This window comes from Chiloscyllium plagiosum, unplaced genomic scaffold, assembly GCF_037043375.1.
Source record: "Chiloscyllium plagiosum isolate Xiang-an unplaced genomic scaffold, Cpla_swu_hap1 HiC_scaffold_16, whole genome shotgun sequence".
NCBI classification, from domain to species: Eukaryota; Metazoa; Chordata; class Chondrichthyes; order Orectolobiformes; family Hemiscylliidae; genus Chiloscyllium; species Chiloscyllium plagiosum.
In genome coordinates, this window is record NW_028270154.1 from 41403056 (window position 1) to 41426975 (window position 23920).

A 23920-nucleotide genomic window follows, 5' to 3' on the forward strand; every position below is an offset into this window, starting at 1 on the left:
ATGGGCAAACATCCCCATTTCAAACCTTATGAGGAAGTAAGCCAATTGATGAAGTGGCTAAACATGGTTGGGCCTAGGACACTACCTTGAGGAACGCCTGCAGAGATTTTCAGAAGCTGAAATAACTGACCTCCAACAACCACAACCATCTTCCTATGTGCCAGGTGCCTGACTCCAACCAGCAAAGAGTTTTCCCCCGATACCCATTCATTCCAGTGCTTGGCCCTTTTGCTAGAGCTCTTTGATGCTGCACTCAGTTGAATATGGCCTTGATGTCACAGGCTGTTACCTTCATCTCACCTCCATGTCTGAACTAAGACTGTAATGAGGTCAGGAGCTGACTGGCACAGGCAATACACAAACTGGCATCAATGAGCAGGTTATTGCTGAGCAGATGCTGCTTGGTAGCACTGTTGGTGGCACCTTCCATCGGTTGTTAAGTTTGAGGAGGATCTTACTAACGTGGTTAGAATGAAGACATTGAGCATGGACAGTTTTATGAGGCACATGGGTCATAAAGATTTCTGATGTTGTATTTTGTTCTCGTTACAAAGTTTTCTATCATTCACAATTACAAACAGATATTTCAGGTTTTAAAGTGTTATACATGGGCTAGAAAATCAACTAATAGTCTGGTATTTATACTTTGTTTTTGACCTTTTTCAAGCTATGATGTATATATTATCAGGTTTTGCATTCCTATTAAAACAAAAGTAGAAGCATTACAAGTTGATGCTTTGCAGTTCTTTGACTCCCCACTCACCAGTATTTGTTCAAACTGTCATGTAGTAGATGTGTAAGGGCAGTATAATGTTTGACAACTTACAGTGACTGCATCAAAATCCACATAGATAATTTATTTTATTCCTAGTATTCAGCAGAAAGTGGGTGAAACACCATAAACAAATGCTGATAAGCAAGCAGACCAAGAATACTTCATATAAACCTGAAATAAACTCACATTGTTTAAGTATAACATATACATCACACATAATCATATCTTGAATGAAATTGTGAAGCTTGAAATTTGTAATCATTTTAAAGAAATCTGAACATTTGGCAGACAGATCGCTTCAATATGAAGATGATAAGTAATGAAGATTATCTAATGATTGTCTTTTTAAAAATATAGAACGTTTACAACATTTAAGTGTCTGAAGACTATAGATATTGTTTAAAAACTGTCTCAACACATAACTAAATATCTTCTATATTTTACTTAATTATAATTATTTATGAGGTTTTGCATTTGTGAAGGAATAGATGTCTGAAACTTTGAAGAAAGCTCCTCTCCCGCCAACATTTTTATATTATATTGGATGATGGAATTGTGAATAAACAGATTTTGATCTCCTAGTAGTTATATTTCTGAGACTGTACCATTTCTAAAATGTTTTTCATATTTGCATTTCAGATAGAGTTTATTTAGCAATCACACATTCTATGGGAGGGATACTAAGCATAATCAAGATTTAATCCTATCTTGTTGTGGACCAAATTCTGATCCGTGCACCTATTGAGAACTGCTCATTTGGGAGCAGCAGACTTTTAAGCTTTCCTCAAGGGCTGTTTGTTTATTTCTATGACGCGCTGTCCACTTACATTTTGAATGATTTGTTTTTGTTGCATTACTGCTGCTGTATATGTTCATCACATAATTTAAAAACAGTTTAGTTGCTGATGAAATAAATATTTTCATTTTGTTAAAAAGTACACATGTATTTACAAAGAAGAACATTTTGAGACATTAACATGTGATTGAATTAGTCCTAGTTCAGGATTCTCTTAAGGTTAACATGCAGGTCAATTGACAATTAGGAAGGCAATTGCAATGTTAGCCTTCATTTCAAGAAGGTGAGAAAACAAGAGCAAGATATAATACTATGGATGTATAAGGCTCTGGTCAGACCACATTTTGAATATTGTGAGCTGTTTTAGGCCCTGTATCTAAGGAAAGATGTGCTGGTGTTGGAGAAGGTACAGAGGAGATTTACAAGAATGATCCCGAATAATGGAGGGCTTGTCCTATGAAGAGAAGTTGAGTACTTTGGGTCTGTTCTCAATGGAATTTAGAAGGATGAGGTGGGATCTGATTAAAGCTTGCAATATACTGAGAGGTCTGGATAGCATGGGCATGGAGCAGATGTTTCCACTATTAGGAGAAGCTAGGACTCAGAGACACAGCCTCAGGGTGAAAGGACGACCCGTTAGAACAGTGATGAGGAATTTCTTCAGCAAGAGAGTGGTGACTCATAGAGTCATAGAGATGTACAGACCCTTCAGTCCAACTCGTCCATGCCGACCAGATATCTTAACCTCATCGTCACATTTGCCAGCACTAGGCCCATATCCCTCTAAACCCTTTCGATTCATATACCATCCAGATTCCTTTTAAATGCTGCAATGATACCAGTCTTTTCCACTTCTGCTGGCAGCTCATTTTATAAACGCACCACCCTCTGCGTGAAAACGTTATCCCTTAGGTCCCTTTTATATCTTTCTCCTCTCACCCTAAACCTATGCCCTCTAGTTCTGGACTCCCCCACAAGAGTTTGTCTATTTATCCTATCCATGCCCCTCATGATTTTATAAACCTCTATATGGTCACTCCTCAGTCTCTGATGCTCCAGGGAAAACAGCCCCAGCCTGTTCAGCCTCTCCCTATAGCTCAAATCCTCCAGCCCTAGCAACATCCTTGTAAATCTTTTCTGAACCCTTTCAAGTTTCACAACATCCTTCCGATAGGAAGGAGAGCAGAATTGCACACAATATTCCAAAAATGGCCTAACCAATGTCCTGTACAGACCAAAATGACCTCCCAACACCTATACTCAATACTCTGACCAATAAAGGAAAGCATACCAAACACCTTCTTCACTAACTACCCACCTGTGACTCTACTTTCAAGGAACTATGAACCTGCACTCCAAGGTCTCTGTTCAACAACACTCCCCAAGACCTTCCCATTAAGTGTATGGTTCCTGATAACATTTGCTTTCCCAAAATGCTTTACATCACATTTATCTAAATTAAATTCCATCTGCCATACTCAGCCCATTGGCCCATCTGCTCAAGATCCCATTGTACTCTGAGGTAATCTTCTTAGCTGTCCACTACACCTCCAATTTTGGTGTCATCTGCAAACTTACTAACTATACCTCCTATGTTCACATCCAAATCATTTATATACATGACGAAAAGTAGTGGAGCCAGCACCAATCCTTGTGGCACTCCACTGATCACAGGCCTCCAGTCTGAAAAGCAATCCTCCACCACCACCCTCTGTCTTCTACCTTTGAGCCAGTTCTCTTTCCAATGGCTAGTTCTCCCTGTATTCCATGAGATCTAACCTTGCTAACCAGTCTCCCATGGGGAACCTTGTCGAACGCCTTTTTGATGTACACATAGATCACGTCCACCACTCTGCCCTCATCAATCCTCTTTGTTACTTCTTCAAAAAAACTCAATCAAGTTCATGAGAGATGATTTCCCATGCACAAATCCATGCTAACTATCCCTAATCAGTCTTTCCAAATACATGTACATCCTGTCCCTCAAGATTCCCTCCAACAACTTGTACACCACTGAGGTCAGGCTTACCAGTCTATAGTCCCCCGGCTTTTCTTTACTACATTTCTTAAGTAGTGGCACCACATTAGCCAACCTCCAGTCTTCCGGCACCTCACCTGTGACTATCGGTGATACAAATATCTCACCAAGGGGCCCGGCAATCACTTCCCTAGCTTCCCACAGAGTCCTAGGGTACACATGTTCAGGTCCTGTGGCTTTATCCACTTCTTTGCATTTCAAGACATTTAGCAACTCCTCCTCTGTAATATGGACATTTTTCAAGATGTTACCATCTATTTCCCCATATTCTATCTCTTCCATGTCTGATTCTATGGAACTCATTGCTGCAGAGTGCTGTGTAGGTCAAGTCTTTGAGTGTATTTAAAATAGAGACTCTTGATTAGTAAGGGGATCAAGGATTACAAGGAAAAGACAGGAGAATGGAGTTGAGAAACACATTGGCCATAATTGATTGGCAGAGTAGACCTGATGGGCTGAATGGCCTAATTTGACTCCTGTGTCTTATGGTCTAATTATTGTCACCAGACAACATAAAAAAGAGACTGGCACCCATTCTCCTCTCCCCAGACCAATACCAGCTCACACAGTTAAAGCTAGGGCTTCCTGCATGATGCTGTCTTTCTACTGTCTGCATGTAAAATATTGACAGAAATGGGTTGAAGCTCTTAAGTGGTCATTAATTGCCACTTAAGGGCATCAATAGGCCACACAACATCTCCCCTGCTCCCTGTAAAATTTCAGACAAGTCAGTGTAAGACGATCGGCAATAGGAAACTCATTCATTGAATTTAAAGTCCCCCTCGCCACCACCTTCAAACCCACCAGTGAGACAATGTACAATCCAGAGTCCAGAATGTGGTGCTAGAAAAGCACAGCAGGTCAGACAGCATCTGAGAAGCAGGAGAATCAATAGCATCAGAATCCTGATGAAGAGCTTATGCCCGAAACATCGATTCTCCTGTTCCTCGGATGTGGCCTGATGCGCTGTGCTTTTCCAGCACCACACTCTCAACTCTATCTCCAGCATCTGCAGTCCTCACTTTCTTCTAGTGTACAACCCAGCCCATTTAAACAGTGGAAGAATACATTAGGTTGGAAACTGCACATGATTAAAACACTAAAGAAAATAGTTTCAAAATATTTGGTGTTTCTAATATTGCTTTCACGTGCTCATTAATGCAAGAAATAAATACAAAGGAACAATACTGTGGGTGCACAGAACAATCTAGAAAAACAGATTTAATATTACATAATTGTAATGCCATTATTGAAAGAATTCTAATTTTCTCCATTTTCTCTTGAAAGCGGTGACTTACTATTGGATAGATCCAAACAAACATTCATAATAAAATCCAGTCATGAATTGCAGAGCGGGCTTAAAGGGCCAAGTGTCCTACATCTGCTCTTAATTCATTCAATGATCTAACACATAAGCATTCTTAATATATAACTTTTTACACTGAACTGACAAGTTATTTGAATGTTAGCTTCAATCTGTTGTAATTAGATTAAATTCCCTACAGTGTGGAAACAGGCCCTTCGGCCCAACCAGTCCACACCGACCCTCCGAAGAGTAACCCACCCAGACCCATTTCCCTCTGACTAATGCAATGGGCAATTTAGCATGGCCAATTCACCTGACCTGCACATCTTTGGACTGTGGGAGGAAACCCACACAGACACAGGGAGAATGTGCAAACTCCACATAGACAGCCGCCTGAAGTTGGAATCGAACCTGGGACCTTGGTACTTTGAGACAGCACTGCTAACCATTGAGCCACTGTGCCACCCTAAATGATCTGTTCCGTGATTTTCAGGAATTTCACCATTTAAATTATGTGTGGTACATTTAAAGAGTTGGGAATAAACAAAAGAGAGAGTTAAAGTATATGACAAGCATTGTAAAGCTGAATTAATTAAATGCAAGAGCAAGATATTGAGAAAAGGAGGGAAAGGGGACCCTAGATGCAAACAAAACAATGAGACACCAGCATAATACTCTCCATTTTGATGATATGTACATGGTTGTGCTGCATGAGGTACTTTTGTGGAGATTGCCCTTTTTGATACACTACAGCCTTATCCGATAGGTCAGCATTACAACAAGGATGCGAGGAGTTATATGGCTAGGTTCAGACCACAGCTGGTCAGTACAATTCCTGCATGCGTTAGCCTTATGTCTTGCAGCAGATGGCACAGTTGGCATTTGCTTCTATTCTGACCTAAACCTGAGAAACCTGTGTCCCATAATCACTGCCAGGGACTTGTGCAACAGTTCCATAAATAGTTGATAGTATCATGGTGTTTGCAGCCAATCAGGCAAAGCTGACTCTGACAAATCTGTCATTCCCCTTTACATATACTGTACGACTGAAGGAAGGACAACATGCAGTTGGAGAGTTAGCAAATTATTCACATGATGGGGCTTTGGGATGGATAGGCAGTTTTAATCGGCAAGAAGGGGAACAGGTATTGGTACCTGTGGGACAAGTAAAGCATTGAAGATACTGGCATTTCAAGAACCAGGCAGTTTTGGGGCTGGCAGGTCTGTGAACTAAATACAATTGAATGAATTCAACCATCATTCTGACTTTAACTGCATTTTACAGGTTAGCCAGGCTGTCTGAAACTCATCAAGGACGACAAGGTGAGGTGACACAGTGGTCCTCCAAGCTGTGGAATTGACGAGCTGGAAAGCCTTCAAATTTTGAACTACAGTGGAAGTCTGTTATAAAACAAATGTCAGAATCCCAGAAGTGAAACCATGTTATAGCAAAACCATGGATAGATATTGGGTAGGATGCTGTCAGAAATAATCTGCTTAGAAACTATGCCTCCTTTCATAAGGTACCAATCTCTCTTTCATATGCAATGCTATTTTCAACTTTCATTTGTTATCACAGTAACAATATCAGTAGCTGTCATACAGCAGAAGTATGTTATGTTACAAACACATCTGTGATAAAAAGAAGATGGTTCATCACTCTAAAAATTCTGTAAATAAATGGAAAAGATCATTGCTATTTAAATATCCATCCACAGGTGGAAAAATCTAATTGTGAAAACCAAGGAGAGGAAATAAGTGAGTAAAGTAAGTATGTGAGGCAAGGTGCTGAATGGTTAAGTTGTTGGGAGCTAGTAGATTCAAGGTAGATTTGGAGAGTCAGGGATGTGGTTGGATTAGGGTTGAATCAGAAAAGGCCAAGAGGGGAGTCATGGCCAAGGTGGCAGTCTATGCTGAGACCCTGAGGAATGAGTTAGGATCGGGACTGGGACAAGGGAGTCAAGGCCAGAGTGGGGGAGTCAGGATTGGTGGGGAAGCTACGCTGAGGAGGTATTTGACTGAGGCTGTGATGGGGTGTTGTATTGGCTGGGGGTAACAGCAGAGTTGGATTGGGCTGGAGTTGAGAGTGTTGGGCCCATCACCAAGGGGTGCATCATGCCCAGGGCATGGTGGGGGAGAGCAGTTCATGTTGGTTCAATGAGAATGTTGGGTCGGGCCAGGGCTGGGGACAATGTCAGGTCAGACTAATTGGGAACTATGACCAAGGGGAGGAGTCAGGTTTTGGCCAAAGGGGCAGGGGTCAGATTGGGTTAAGCTGAGGTTGGAGTCAGGTCCAGCCAGTGGTGAGGGTTTTTGTTTGGGCAGGGACTGGTGCTAAAGGGATCCTGCAAGATTTACCTCAATTGAGATTTCTGCAATATAAGCAAATTTATGGTATATTGATCCATATTATGTCAGAAATTCATTGTAAATTTCAATCATGCAGTTGCCCAAATGAAAGTCTTTGCTCACAGAGCTTGATCGTAAAGAGTATGTTTTTCAATATGTCACAGATATTTCTAAGATGACCTACAGCGGACATACAGGATAAGGCTGTAGTGTATCAAAAAGGGCAATCTCTACAAAAGTATCTCATTTAGCACAACCATGTACAGATCATCAAAATGGAGAGTATTATGCTCTTGTGTCATTATTTTGTTTGCCTCTATTTGACAGATATTCCAAGTTGGTAATAAAGCATCTTGATTGCCATATTTTTGTAGGAATCTAATCATTGCAACAAATCCTTTCATTTTTGAATAGCCTTAATTGGTGGCCTTGCCAAACATGGCAATAGACACTCTGGATGCACTTGTGGACCGAAAGATGTTAACAACTACAGATGTCACCAACAGATCTCTGGAAGGAGAAAGAGGCGAAGAATTTCAGGGCTGTGATGCAATTCAAAAGCCATCAGCAATGCACACCTATTTGGTCTACTCTGAAGATGGTTTTGTTCCAGGAGGCTGCCGACATAAGCAATGGCCTGCTTTGAAAATCTGAGCTCTTGAGGTAACACTGGTGTTTTGTCATACCCTGCAGCTGGTCTGCTGCCTAGATTCCCTATGTAGGGATATTGCCTACTGCGAGCTTGAGATCTGTGTCCATCCACCTTATCCTGTGGAGTGGCAGGTGGCTGAGAAAAAAAGCAGCTGCTCCTGCTGGCATTGCTCCTGCCAGGTGGTGCTGGTCTTCTTGTTCCTCATCCATGATAGAGCATTAACTGCTCCCGTGCTGCTGAGTAGGCTGACGGCAAGGAAGTGCAGAAAGCAAACACCCTTTCAAGATTGTAAAAATCACAGTTCAACTAACCTGAGGATGTGCAACCAAATGGCACAAAATTGCTGGATTCATTAGCCCTCCCAGTCCACCACACTCAACACAAAGCATTCCAGTAATCTTTTTATTCACTAGTACCAACTCCTCATCTTCCATTCTTGTTATACTATTTTTCTGAAAGGTTTGTGTGTGTGTGTGTCTGTGTGTTTCTTGCACTTCAGTGAGATGATAAATGACTGCATTATGGTTTTCCTCTAACCTGTTGAAACTGTCAGGCTGAATGTAGGGCTATTGATGAAAGAAACATACATTCATTTTACTACTGTTTCTGATGCTCCAAGCAGAGGCTCCATTTTCTGTGGAGGTGGAAACCAGTACAAAGACCGAGAACATCATGGCACACATTCTGGAGACATGTACTTCTCAACTCTCTTGTATTGCCCACTGCATCTGAAAATACTTTCAGGATTGCAGACGTTTTCTGCTGCTTGTCCAGAATAATTGTCTTTGTTGATGATCCATGAGGCTTCTGTGTTGAGCTGAACAAAGCTTGAAATAATATCTGCACCCACGATGGGGATGCTGCACTGATACCCTGTTTCCAACACCTGCTCCTGCTTAATGTGATTCATGGTGCGCCATGTGACAACCCAAACTCCATATGCTGCTAGTCTACTAAGATGTGTGCATTTGGAGGTTATGTGTGAGTCATGAGATGGTATTTCCTTAGAGTTTGTAGCCTCCTCTGATAAATCCTCGGCCTTGTCCTGCAGTAGCTCCAGCATTATGCTTGAAGGTCCTGTGGAAGATGAAAGATATAAATTAGAAAAATACAAGGAAAAAGGGTTCAAAACTATACTGGTGACATTAATTCAACATGAGAGATAATTGTGTGTCAATTGTGGCGTGGCCGGACGGGCTGCTCAAAATGGTGAAGTTTATGATGGATTTGATGAAAATGGACAAGGACTAAAGCATGCTGGGAAATGGAAACCAGCCTTGACCAAAGTGACTGTGCTGCAGAATCCAAACAATCTGCAGTTCGTAACAGACAATTTGCAACAAACCTGATAGCCACAGACCCTACAATACACACCCAAATTTGAGTTTGAATGGAATCAATAGAATGTCATCCTCAGTTTATTTGGAAACATCAAGGTGTGTACCAGACATGGGAGCATCTCACACTCTTATTTGGAGGAGACAATGTGCACCCAGCGCCTCTAGGAACGGATGCCTAAGGACCACCCTGCCATCAACATGCCAACACCTGGTTGGGTCCGATCAGTCAAGGTGATCGAGCCTGATTGAACCATTGGTGAATGGTGAAGACCCTCCCAAAAATGTGTGAAGATTTTGGAGTATAAGAATTACTATAACACCATGCTCAGCATGGAAACTCGAGAGCAGTAACTGGAGAGCAGTGACTCGAGACCAACTACTGAGAAGAGAAGGCATTGGGAGGAGAAGACCAGACAACATCACCACATGGAGCACAGCCAAGTTCTGGTGTGTTGGTATATTATCATTCAGAGTTAAGTTAAAGCACAAGATAGATATGTCATGTAAATTGTTAACTTACAGTGTATTTTGTTCTGATAGTATTAATTGTGTCAAATAAGTGAGTATTATTGTTTATTATTATTGAGTCGACTCACAGTTCTTTTGCTGGATATAAGAGTTAAAATACACTGTGTGGCATGCGCAACAGTGGTATTTAATACTGTCAGCAGGTATCTGGAAGACCTCCATCTCTTCATCTCCAAAGGATATGCACTTTGGTACTTCACTGATCTCCAGTGCCATCCCTTACACAGGAGTCAGGGTGGTGATGATTGAAGGGCTGCATCTGGTTCTCTGCCTCTCCTTACTATTCTGCACAGTTTCCTCCTGAAGGAAAGGAGAGAATTATGAGTGAAATGAAATTACAGGTTTTGAACAAAATGGACTAGTAGAGGGGAATTGTGAGTGTTGAGTATGAGAAGGCAGTAAAATGAGGGTGAGTGGGAGTGTTGGCTTTTCAGATGAGGATGTAAGAAGAACATTGAGAGAGATAAATTCTGCAAGCTGTGTTGGTCTTAGGAGTGCTTTTCAGGAGAAGGCTGGGATATCAGTGTAAAGGGTTTGAGAAATGTGAGAAGTCTTTCCTTTTTTGCTCTTATGTGGTAATTGAACCACTTACAGCACTGTATCCATGAGCACAGAACTTCTCCTAGTAACCTCCTGCACGACATTCATATTTGATTGCTCTGTTTCAGATGTTGGCCTCTTCCTCTCATTTGCCATGACGTTTCTTTCCCTTTGGTTCTCACAGCCCACAGCAATACCTCCAGGAATGCTATCAAGAAGTGAGGTATTCTTCCCATGTTGAGGCATTCTCAGTATATTTACCGTCTCTGTCTTTTTAAATCTTGAAGCTTGATTGCAATCGCATTGGTCAAGAAACCCAAAACCAAGTTCTGTGTCTGAGTTAAGAAACCACACCAAAGCTCTCTGCCCTGTTTTTTGGCTAATGACCCATTGCCAGCCTTTTCCACTGTGAGCAGCTCAAACAGTGAAGAATTTGTCCATTGTAATGTTTAAAACTTTGTTGGCACAATGTTTTGGGGAAGAAGTGAGGCAATTTCATTTTCTCTGCAAATGTGGGGCCAGATAACAATTGGAAGACAGAAAGTACCTGTCTGTCACTCTAATGTCAGACATGACTTCATAGATCCTTGAATATTACAGCTTAGAGACCACCCCTTAGGGAAATCTATTGTATCAGAAATGGTACCTGTGTAAGGGAGGGTACTAGTCAATAACAATTGTTGACCTCTGGCAAAATGGCCCATTAAAATGTTAACAGGGAAATAGTAAAATTAGCAAAACCAGTCAATGAATCTTAAAATGATACCTACTTTCAACACATCGGACAAATGGCCTCTCACCTGAAAGATTCATCATGAGTAAGCCCTTATTCCTGGAAATCAGTATGGCCAGAAGCTGGGAAATCACTTGAAAGACTTCCACACTACTATTACATTCACAATAAAAATTTTATTTCTTACCTCACACCTACCCAAAAACTTGTGTGTGGCCAAGGCTGACAGACATCAAACAAAACTGTCCAGCCTACATTATTTTTCATGCACATTTGAGTGAACGAAAATGTCTTCCTTATATCTGAACATGCACACTCATGAGCAATGTTTACTGAATAATGAGCAAAGCATAAAATTTGTAATGTGATTTCAGATAAACCTGTTGGACTATAATCTGGTGTCGTCTGACTTTTGACTGTGTCCACCCTAGTCCAACACCGGCACCTCCACATTAAACAATGTTGACAAATGATGCTAAATTCAACATGCAGTCATATTTTTTTCAGATCATGAAGTGAAGTAATGCTTCACAGGATGATTGCTATTCAAAAGTACTATGAGTAATTTTCTACATTTTTAAGTGTGAGCTACTATGGGATTTTTAATATTTCATACATTTAAGAACCAGACTAAAGGATAAATATGGTAAGGGTCGTTAGCTTTCTATGTTTATTAATGTTGCTGGAAAAGGTTGATATTGTCCAATTCTTTTTAAAAAAACTTGCATTAATACCATGAAAAGTATTAATTATTCTGTTTAATTCAGCTGCCCTTCAGTTTAAAACTGAGCACACTATTTTTAATAGTACAATTTTTAATAGTACAATTATTACACAAATGTGTTTTCAAATAAGCCTGTTGGACCGTTGCATTGTCTGACTTCTAACATTGTTTGAATTTACAATTCCAATTTATAGTGGATTCAGCATAAGGCACAGTCTCACCTTTTATCTTGTATATATATTTTTGGTTGAATTGTTTACAAAATGTAAATTAATCAGGTTTTTTCCCTTACCAAAGGCAACTTTTTTTTTGAAATGCTTTAAACCACCTTCATTGCTTTATTCATATGTGTCTACACAACTACAACATAAAAAAATAGCAAAGATCAATGTTACCAACAGATAGACCTTAGCCCTTTTCTATTTCCTAAATATTTGGTGTTCCGCAAAATCTTAAATTCGGTTGCAAGATGGTGCTAGAGAATCACATGAATCACTCTGCTACTGCCATGCTAAAAGCTTGTTATTAACAATTTACAGCACTATATTACCTTTCCTCCATCCTCACGATCCTGGGAAGGACTGACAAATCATGTTGTGAAAATAAACCACATCCTATCCTGTGCTGAGCTGATTGGTGCTGCTTTGTATCCATTTGTACTATTTTTGATTATTGCTGAGACTCTTCAGATTGTCTCTGTGGTTGTTTTTGTGTCAGTTACAAAACGTCAGTGCACTCTAACTGGATTTGGACAAAGTGCTTTGCACACAAACGAAACGCACATCTTCAGAAATATCACCGTATCGTTGAAAGCAACTATAGTGCAATTCCAAGAGATTTACTAGATAAATTAAAGAAATATTCTGTGAAAGTGAACATACTGAAATGCAGTGTTCCTCCTGCATCCTCCGAGAGACTGGATAAGCCGCAAAACAGGAAAAATCTAACCTCAGCAGGTAATCATGTTTCATTTTAAAATAGATTAGTTGCAAGGTGTAGGTTTGTTCTGAAAATATTTTGATTAAACTGTGGTAGAAATGTAGTGTGATAAATATTAATATATTTGAGTCAATTATATTCTGAAAGTAAACCAAATTACATTCTGCGTTATGTTTATTGGTGCTGCAATATGGACATATGTCTTGAATGATGATTGTTGAACCATTTCAAGTCACTTGAGTAGTTGCTTTGGCATCAATTTGGTAACAACTCAGTGTTCAAATATAATAATCAAACTTAGTTACAGTAATTTACAACAACATATTGTCAACTTGATTTACTTGATGATACTCTGAGTCAAGGGTCTTTAAGTGGTATTTCACTATTTAAACAAATAGTGAAATTTAACACAGTGTAGGAATCAAGGAAGTGCTGCATTGTTGTGAATATTGTCATTTGAATCATATGTTTGACCAACTGCTCTGATTTCTTGCTCTACTCATATACTGTACATGGAAAACACGGTATCTAAGTGACATTGTTTGAAAAAAGAGCAAAGGGCTTCTACCACAAGCAAGTCAAAATTTCTTCCTTTGTCAGCATCATCAAAAATATTGTTGTTGTTCACTCTTGCACAGCTCACACAGAAGCACCATCATTGTTCTTGCTGTTTAGGTTTCTGAGACACAAGATAAAGTATACTGTAAATTCAAAGTTTTTTTTCAGAGTAATGCAAATCAAACCTGTGTTCTTTTAATTGTGTCAAATTCAGAATCTAGAAGGTATAATCTATTTTGTATACTACAGTTTTATACTGTAAGCTTACTCTTAGTTTTCATTCAAATATACTTTACATCCCTTTTTTATCTTACATCACTTTTCTAGAGGTTCTATGACAACATATTACTTCAGGAGTTGAAAGCCAGAAAATAAATTTATGCGCTTTAATATAACAGGTTGTAAGTTCAATTAATGCATAGTGGGGATTATTTTGTGATTCTCTGATTCAGGAAAGAATCTTAAATGCTGTAAGTTTCACAAGTTTTGGAACATATCACCATGAGTTTCTTTTGTAAGCACCAAACATGATTTTTTCATGTGTTGTTTTCAGGTGAGGTTCCTAACTGCTAGAGTAGGCTTGTAAAATTGTTCCTACTGTGTAATTATGCAAACTTTCCATTGTACAATGAAAAACTATGGCACTGTTTTCTTATATTAAACATTCCCCATCCAACTTTAAAAATTATGATCTGTATTATTTCTGTGGGTGTAGGCAATTCTTCATTCCTTTCTGCAAAAGATTTTGCGACTATTCAATGCTGATCTTGTTTGCATCATCTCCATATTGGGAATTAAATGATTATTTGGAAATTAATAACATGCAGGGTTACAGGGGAAAAGAAGGAGAATGGCACCAGGTGAGCTTTTTATCTGGAGACATGATTGGCTAAATGGTTTCCTTCTGCGCAATAATAGTTCATTGATTCTTTACCACATTGGTATAGTAGCCAAGGCATGTCTGCACCTACAATAACACGCCTTCAAACATTTATAAAATTCTTTCACAAAAGTGTAGACACACTGGCCAAGCCAGCATTTATTGTCCATCCTTTATAATAAAGAAAGGTTCATTGATGAAGTAGCTGAAGGTAGTTGGGTGATGGACACTATTCTGAGGAACACCTGCAGTGATTTCCTTGAACTGAGATGATTGGCTTCCAATACTCACAACCATTTTCTTTTGTCATCTTCTTTACAAACCAGTGAAGAGTTTTGCCTGATTCCTGTTGAGTCTAGTTTTGCAAAGGTTGTTTTAAACAACCCTTGCTCAAATGATGCCTTCATGTCAAGGGCAGTCACTATCAGCTCACCCCTTGAACTGCATTAGTAAGCAGGTGATTGCTAGGTGAGCACTACTTGTAACACCTTTCATTACTTTGATGGATGACTAAAATTAGACTGCTGGTGTGGTAATTGGCTCAGTTGAATTTGTCCTGCTTCAAGGGACAGGTCAAACCTGAGCAATTTTACACATGGCAGGTAGATGCCATTGTTGAATCTGGAACAGCTTGACTAGAATAATTCCAGAGCACAAGTTTTCAATTCTATGGCCAGAATATTGTTGGATTCCATTGCCTTTGGAGTGTACAGTGTCTGGGCCATTTTTGATATTATGTGGAGTGAATGATGAATTGGTGGAAAATTTGTCTATCTGATGCTGAGGACCTCAAGAGAAGACCAGGATGGACCATTCAGTTGAGGCATGGTCACCCTCAAGTTAAACCACCACCAGTTGTCTGTCTCTAATGAGTCTACTAGATTATTTTACTATATGCACTGCCACTCATGACTGAATGTGGCAGGACTGCACAGCTAAAATTGTAGGAAAACGTTTAGCCTATCTTAAAGTACTTTAAAACCCAAGCAGAAATGCACATGAGGTAGTCAAAAGCTCTTTGTAGGTAAAAAAGAGGTAAAAACCTGATGAAGGGCTTTTGCCCGAAACGTCGATTTCACTGCTCCTTGGATGCTGCCTGAACTGCTGTGCTCTTCCAGCACCATTAATCCAGAAAAAGCTCTTTGTATCTGAACCTTCACCTGCAAGCATTTCTTCTCTCACAATCATTGAGAATATTATTAGATAGCAATGAAAGGCAGGTACCAAGGAAATGCTCTTCTCCATGCCCAGATAAATTGAGACTAATTTTGATGTCCTTAAAGTCACCCCACAGAATAAGCTCAGCACAGTCTGAAGACTATGCCTGAAATGTTTTGATCAGTTACCTCTTGATTCTATTGACTGAACTACCAGGGGACTTGCTGCAATTACTTTGGAAATAAGTATCAACAATGGTATTCAGAATTAATTCTTTATATAAAATGCAATGATGATATTGAGTTATGCTGAACCACATCTTAAAATCATCATTTTCCCACAGTTTCAAAAATGTCAATGTAATTGGCAATATTGGTGCAATATTCAGATAGTGCATATTCCAAGCCAATAGCTAAATGTTGCAGAAACTGAACCTGCCTATCCTTCAGGTGGTTGATCTTAACAAATTTCACAGGCAAGGCACAGGACTGGAAACTCCTTCTAAGAAGATGTTTGCCTGTTGTGAAGCACCATGTTGTTGCAACTTAGACAGACAAGTATGAAAACCTCAACAATTGATGAAACAAGGTAGTTGCTAAATAATTGATGTCTGCAGCAGCCTCAGAAATCCTGTTTGAAGAAGTCAAGTTGAGGGTAGAGAGGAAGAACTTGCTTCTTCGCATCAGCACCATTTGTAGCAGGGTTACCAAGGCCTGGTACTTTACCACTGTTATCCACACTGTCAACACTCACTGTGTCATTCATTTGTGTTTTGTCAGGATAAGGGTGCAAGCATGCTTTGATTTGGTGCTATTCTGGTCTTTTTTAAAATCACTTGTGGGGTGTGGGCATCACTGGCTGGCCAGCCATTATTGGCCATCTCTATCTAGCCTTGAGAAGGTGGTGGTGAACTGCTGTGTTTCCAGACTCCCAAATCTGAGCAATGAATGTTCAAGCAGAGTCTATGTTACAAGCACAAAGCTGCAAGATGATCCCTGAATTAATATTATTTATAGAGGGTGAAACTTTAAAGTGTTAACATCAAATGAAAAAGATACACCCAAAATCAATAGGAAGTTAAATGAAAAAGACACACCCAAAATCAATAGAAAGTAAATAAAAGGTGTCTAAAAATTAGTTAGCTGGAGGGTTTGTTACCAATTATTACTGTTCTTTCTTCTCATCTCATTCTACCATTAATAGCTAGTGAGGAATTTACCATGTCACTGATACTAAAAGCTAGATATGAAAGGTACTCATCAGGAAACTACAGTAATCAGTCACCCTCTTCTCTTTCTCCAGATGTATCTGACAATAATGGTGAGTCATGCTTCCTTCCAACCAGCCATACTATCATTTCACAACCTGCACTGTCACACTGCTTATGTTCAACCCAAGTGATTCAAGCAGGAAAGAACACTGGAGGCTGCTTGCTGCTCTCATTCTGAACTGGACCAATTCATCAGTTTTGCTTCTGTTTTCCATCCTTTTTGCACCTTCACTTAATCCATCTCTAGCTTTTCCATTCCTTTCCTTGACTTAACCATTTCCATTTCTGAAAATTAGCTATCTACCGATATCCATTACAAGCCCATTGACTCCTAGTTATCATGACTACGCCTCACGCCCTAATAGTCTTAGTCTCCATTGCACCTGCTTTGATGAAGCCATCTGCCACTTGCCTCTGACTGAGGATTTCCTTCACATTGGTTGACAGGGCCTTCGGTCATGTCCGTCTATTCTATCGCACATCTGCCCTCAATCCTACCCCTCCTTTCCAGAACAATAATAGGAATCCCCTGGTCCTTATTTTCCACCCAACTAATCTTCACATCAAAGGATCACTCTTTGTCATTTCTGCAACTTCAATCAGGATGGCACCACCAAACACATCCTCCGCTTCTCTCCACGCCAGCATTCAGCAGGAACTGTTCCCTCTATAATATCCCAGTGCACTCCTCCATTATTCCTAACACTTCCTCACTCCCCATAGCAGCTTCCCATGCAAACACAGAAGATGTAATACTTGACCATTCACCTCTCCCCTCCTCAATCTCCACGGCCCAATCACATCCTCCGGATGAAGTAGTATTGTACTTGTACTTCTTTCAATTTAGTTTCCTGTATTCTCTGCTTGCAATGCAGTCTCTTTTACAGTGGTGGCACCAAATGCAGTCTGGGTGACCGCTTTGCAGAACACCTCCACTCTGTCTGTAGGAATGACCCTGACCTGCCAGTTGCTTGTCATTTCAGTGAACCTTCTTGCTGTCATTGTAAACATTTCAGTCCTGGACCTGCTGTGATATTCTCACAGTGCACAACACAAACTCAAGGAGCAAAACAAATGGGTGGCAAGGTGTCTCGGTGGTTAGAACTGCTGCCTCATGGTGCCAGGGACTCAGGTTCAATTCTGCCCACAGATGATGCCTCTGTGGAGTTTGCACATTCTCCCCATGTCTGCATGGGTTTCCTCTGAGTGCTCCAGTTTCCTCCCAAAGTCCAAAGGTGTGCAGGTTAGGTGGATTAACCATGGGGAATGCAGGGTTACAGGGATAGGGTGGGAGGGTAGAATACTCTTCAGAGGGTCAATGTGCATCCATACTGGAGGGATTCTATGAAAATGTCATTTTCTGCTGAGGCACTTTCCAATCTCAAGGTTTCAAGAGTAAATTTAATAACTTCAGAAACTAACTGCATGATATCTGTTTTTGATTTTTCTTATACTCTTCCCCGAGCCTGGGCTTGTTGCTCTCAGCAGTGAGGATCCATTCTCTCTCTTAATTTATACTCATTTTATGTCCCTTTTTCTCTTTCACACCATCAACAACCCCTTTGACTTTTGCATTGTGTCTCTTCGCCTTCTGTTCCATTTCCCCCCCACCTCAACATTTTTCAAAATCTTTCAGTTCTGAAGAAATCAGACTCTCAATTTTAACTCAATTTGTCTCTCCATAGATGCTGCCAAACCTGCTGAGTTTCCCCAGCACACTCTGTGCTTGTTTCAGATTTTTAGCATTTGCTGCATTTTACTTATATTTGAGGGTCAGGTTGGGTTTCCTACACTTTCAGATGTTAAAAGGCTGTTGAATGCCCTTAAAAGCATACCAATTTCTTAACTACATAATGATTGGTGTCAGAATAATACTTTTCAGTAGTTAGCTTTTGAAAGTTGTTCTGCCAAAACTCTTAAAGGAGGAAAGACCACTCTGAAATAAGGAGCAAAGCCAGAAAAATCAGCACCCATGAAGATGGCATAAATCTCACTTTTGACATGAAGTTGGAGATAGAAAAGGAATGCTTTTGTGTTGCCACAGTTAGTGTACAAGAAAGCAGAAATGTTGACACAGGATTGGTCATAGAGTCATAAAGATAGAGTCATAGAGTCATAGAGTCAGCACAGAAATAGACCCCGTGGATCAATTTGTCCATGCCGAACAGATACACTAAATTAATCCACTCCCATTTGCCAGTTCTTGGCTCTTATCCCTCTAAACCCTCCCTATCCATATACCCATCCATATGCCTTTTAAATGTTGTAATTGTACCACCCTCCACCACTTCATCTGGCAGCTCATTCCATACATGCACCAACCTCTGTATGAAAACTTTGCCCCTTAGGTCCCTTTTAAATCTTTCCCTCTGATCCTAAAGCTATACCCTCTAGTTCTGGACTCTCCCACCCCAAGGAAAAGACCTTGTCTATTTACCCTATCCATGCCCCTCATGATTTTGTAAACTTTTAAGGTTACCTCTCAGCCTCCAATGCTTCAGGGAAACAGCCCCAATCTATTCAACCTCTCCCTTTAGCTCAAACCCTCCAACCCTGGAAAAATCTCTATAAATCCTTTCTTATCCCTTTTCAGTTTCACAACATCCTTCATATAAGAGGGAGACCTGAAATGATCACAATATTCCAAAAGTGGGCTAACCAATGTCCTGAACAGCCGCAACACTACCTTACAACTCCTACACTCGATCCAATTAAGGAAAGCATACCAAACGCCTTCTTCACTATCCTATCTATCTGGGACTCCACTTTCAAGGAACTATGAACTTGCACTCCAAGGTCTCTTTGTTCAGTAATATTCCCCAGGACTTTACCATTAAGTGTATATTTGCCTTTCCAAAATGCAGCACCTCACACTTATCTAAATTGAACTGCATCTGCCATCTTCTGCCCATTGGCTCAGCTGATCAAGATCCCATTGTACTCTGATGTAATCTTCGCTGATCACTACACCTCCAATTTTCATGTCATATGCAAACCTAGTATCCATGCTTCCTATATTCACATCCAAATCATTTAATAAATGATGAAAAGCAGTGGACCCAGTTCCGAATCTTGTGGCACTCCACTGGTCACAGGCCTCCAGTCTGAAAAGCAACCCTCCCTCTGTCTTCTACCTTCCAGCCAGTTCTGTATCCAAATGGCTAGTTCTCCCTGTATTCCATGTGATATAACCTTCCTAAGCAGGCCTCATTCCCGATGAATGGCTCTGGCCCGAAACATCGATTTTCCTGCTCCTTTGATGCTGCCTGACCTAAGTGCTTTTCCAGCAACACACTCTCAACTCTGATCTCCAGCATCTGCAGACCTCACTGTCTCCTAACCTTGCTAACCAGTTTACCATGAGGAACCTTGTTGCACGCTTTACTGAAATCCATATAGGTCATGTCCACCGCTCTGCCCTCATCAATCCTCTTCGTTACTTCTTCAAAAGCTCAATCAAGTTAGTGAAACATGATTTCCCAAGCACAAAGTCATGTTGACTATCCTTAATCAGTCCTTGCCTTTTCAAATACATATGAATCCTGTCCCTCAGGATTCCCTCCAATAACTTGCTCACTACCAATGTCAGGCTCATTGGTCTATAGTTCCCTGGCTTTTCCTTATCACCTTTCTTAAATAGTGGCACCACATTAGCCAACTTCCAGTGTACTGGCTCCCCACTTGTGACTTTTGATGATATAAGTATCTCAGCAAGGGGCCCAGCAATCACTTCCCTTGCTTCCCACAGGGTTCTGGGGTACACCTGATCAGGTCCTGGTAATTTATCCACCTTTATGCATTTTAAAGCATCCAGCACCTCTTCCTCAGTAATATGGACATTTTCCAATATGTCACCATCTATTTCCCCACATTCTATATCTTCCATGTCCTTCTCCACAGTGAACACTGATGCAAAATATTCATTGAGTATCTTCCCCCATCTCTTGCGGTTCCACAAATAGGCTGCCTTGCTAATCTTTGAGGTGTCCTATTCTCTCTCCAGTTACCCTTTTGTCCTTAATGTATCCATAAATCCCTTTGGATTCTCTGTAACCCTATTTGCCAAAGATATCTCATGTCCCCTTTTTGCCCTCCTGATTTCCCTCTTAAGTACACTCCTACTGCCTTTATACTCTTCTGAAAATTCACCGATCTCTGCTATGTTTACCTGACACATGCTTCCTTCTTTTTCTCGACCAAAACCTCAGTTTCTCTTATCATCCAGCATTTCCTACACCTACCAGCCTTGCCTTTCATCCTAACAGGAACATGCTGTCTCTGGACTCTCATCTCAGTTTTAAGTGCTTCCCATTTTCAAGCCATCCCTGAACCTGTGAATATCTGCCCCAGTCAGCTTTTGAAAGTTCTTGCCTAATGCCATCAAAATTAGCCTTCCTCCAATTTAAAACTTCAACTTAGCCTTCCTCCAATTTAAAACGTCTATCCTTTTGCATCACTATTTTAAAACTAATAGAATTATGGTCGCTGGCCCCAAAACGCTCCCCCACTGACACCTCAATCACTTGCTCTGCCTTATTTCCCAAAAATAGGTCAAGTTTTGCTGCTTTTCTGGTAGGTACATCCACATTCTGAATAAGCTCAATATTATTGCAGTCCCACACTAAGTTTGGAAAGTTAATATCCCCAGGGGTTATCACTATTATTCTTACAGATAACTGAGAATTCCTTACAAATTTGTTTTTCAATTTCCTGCTGACTACTGAGGAGTCTATTGTACAATCCCAATAAAGTGATTATCTTTTGTTAGTTCTCAGTTCCACCCAAATAACTTCCCTGGATTTATTTCCAGGAATATCCTCTCTCAATACAGCAGTAATGCTATCCCTTATCAAAAATGCCACTCCCCCTCCTCTCTTGCCTGTCTTTTTATCCTTCCTATAGCATTTGTATCCAGGAAACTAAGCTGCCAGTTCTGTCTGTCCCTGAACCATGTTTCTGTAATTGCTATGATATTCCAGTCCCATGTTCCTCACCTTGCCCTGAGTTCATCAGCCTTCCCTTATGGGTCTCTTGCATTGAAGTAAATGCAGTTTAATTTATCAATCCTCCATCGTCCTCTGCCTTGTTCCTGCCTGCCCTGACTGTCTAACTTACTCCTTTTCCCAACTGTACCAGTCTCAGATTGATCTCTTTCCTTACTATCTCCCTTACTATCTTACTTATTTAAATCCTCCCGAACAATTCTAGCAAATCTCCCTGCCAGTATGTTAGGTTCCCTTCCAATTCAGGTACAATTTGTCCTTCTTATACAGATAACTTCTCCCTCAGAGATTCCAATGATCCAAAAATGTGAATCCTTCTCCTATGCACCAGCTCCTCAGCCACACAATCATCTGCTCTATCCTATTCTTACCCTCATTGGCTCATAGCACCAGGAACAGTCCAGATATTACTACCCTCGAAGACCTCTTTTTAAAATTCCTGTGTAACTTTCTATATTCTCCCTTCAGAATCTTATCATTTTCTCTTCCTATGTCGTTAGTTTCAATGTGTACAATGGCCTCCTGCTGACCCCCTTTGAAAATATTCTGCACTTTTGCCTTGAAGCTGACACCAGAGAGGGAACACACCATTCTGATTTCTCATTGTCAGCTGCAGAAACATCTGTCTGTGCCTCTGACTAGAGAGTCCCCCATCACAATCGATCGTTGAAACCTGATGGAGACGTCATTACATTAGAGCCAGTCTTGGTACCAGAAACCAGGCTGATGGTGTTCATTCCCCTGAGAGTCCATCATTCCCTACATTTTCCAAAACAGCATACTTCATGAAATGGGGATAACCACAGGAGACTCCTGCACTATCTGCCTATCCCTCCTACCTTTTCTGGAGTTAACCCATCTACCTGACTGTATCTGTGGTTTTTCTCCCTTCCTAAAACTGCCATCCATTATAACTCCTAGCTCCTGTAAATTCCCCATTGCCTCTAACTGCCACTCCAATCGATCCATGTAATCTGATTGAATTTGCAACCAAACATATGTCCTGCTGACATAATCCATCAGTAATATGGAAACCCACCCTAACCTCCCACATGCGACAGGAAGAGCACACCACTCTACTAAAAGCCATCTTTGCACCTTAACAGACCCAGAAAATAGCACAGTCTTACTGCATTAATAAATACTACTCCAAGCTAACTTAGTACCTATGTTTCATATTATTAAAGTTTAATCAAGAGACAGATCTCAATAAAACATATAATCGATAAAGAACCTGTTCTACTCACTATTGTTTTGTCAAACATTTTACTGCTCATTATGAACAATGAAAGCCATTACAGAAAGACCATACATGAAACTTTATCAACTGTACTGGTGAAGCCAATTAATTTGTTCTGTGTCATTGTCTGTGTTGGAATATTATATTGTTCCCAAGTTGGCTGTTCAATGGAACTAATATATGATACCAAGCACAACTGATTAATTGTGTTTCATGATACGTAGGTGTTGAGCATTAATTGTGTTTTTATTTGAACAAGTAAAAAGAGATGCTTATTTAAAATGTGGCATGATTGAGTTATGACTCTGTAAATAAATGTAAACTTAATAAAGATCGACTCTTGGAACAAATTACTGCAGATGTTGGAATCTGGACCGAAAACAACAAATGCTGGAGATCACTGTGGGTCAAACAGCATCCGCGGAGAGAGCAAGCTAATGTTTCAAGTCTCGATTACTTCATCAGAGTTGTGGAGGGGACAGCATTTATGCTATATTTTGGGAGGGTTGGGGGTAGTGGGTAGTGGGTGTAGCATGTTGATGGAGAAAAGATGTTGATAGTTCAGATGAAATGATTGGAATGTGAGAATGGCAGAACAATGGTGTGTCTCCTGTCAGACTTGAAAAGACAGTAAGTTGAATGGAGGGGAGGGGAGGACATGATAACAAGCTCAAAGAAAAGGAAGAAATCATTCACAATTTGAAGGTGTTGAACTCAATATTAAGCCCGGAAGGCTGTAAAGTGACTAGTCTGAAGATGAGATGTTCCTCCAGTTTACACGGAGTCATTAGAATACTGCAGCATTCTGAGGACAGACAAGTGGGTATGTGAGCAGGACACTGTGTTAAAGTGGCTACAGGGATGTCAGGATCCTGTTTGCCCACAGACCGGAGGTGTTTCACAAAGCCGTCACCCAGGATTCTCCAGTGTAGAGTAAGCCACATTACGTGTAACGAATACAATTCACAAGATTGGCGGAGGTACAGGTGGAATGCTGCTTCACCTGGAAAGACGGTTTAAGTCCTCGGATAGTGAGTAGGGAGGAAGTAAAGGAGCAGGTGTTGTACCTTCCGCAGTTACATGGGAAGGTG

The 23920-nt window shown here is 40.5% G+C and overlaps 1 protein-coding gene and 1 long non-coding RNA gene across 6 annotated transcripts in view; one reads left to right on the forward strand and one right to left on the reverse strand.

Annotated features, from left to right (window-relative positions):
- The window catches only part of LOC122556625 (neuropeptide Y receptor type 6-like), an 88865-nt gene that overhangs the window by 32254 nt on the left and 32691 nt on the right, over positions 1 to 23920 (forward strand). The window contains exon 4 of one of the 5 annotated variants that reach the window (XR_015759731.1): positions 6201 to 8965. The exons of 2 other annotated variants lie outside the window; for them this stretch is intronic. The gene's annotated coding sequence lies outside the window, so the exon portion shown is untranslated. Of the gene's footprint in view, positions 1 to 5194; positions 6137 to 6200; positions 8966 to 12104; positions 12738 to 23920 lie in introns of those variants that run through there. 2 more of the 5 variants (XM_043703551.2, XM_043703550.2) reach the window with 2 other exon arrangements.
- LOC122556629 (uncharacterized) overlaps positions 8898 to 23920 on the reverse strand; it is a 40500-nt gene continuing 25477 nt past the window's right edge. Inside the window, exons 2-3 of the long non-coding RNA XR_006313590.2 lie at positions 9853 to 10084; positions 8898 to 8993 (exon numbers count right to left, since the gene is read on the reverse strand). This is a non-coding gene — a long non-coding RNA (uncharacterized LOC122556629). The remainder of the gene's footprint in view (positions 8994 to 9852; positions 10085 to 23920) is intronic.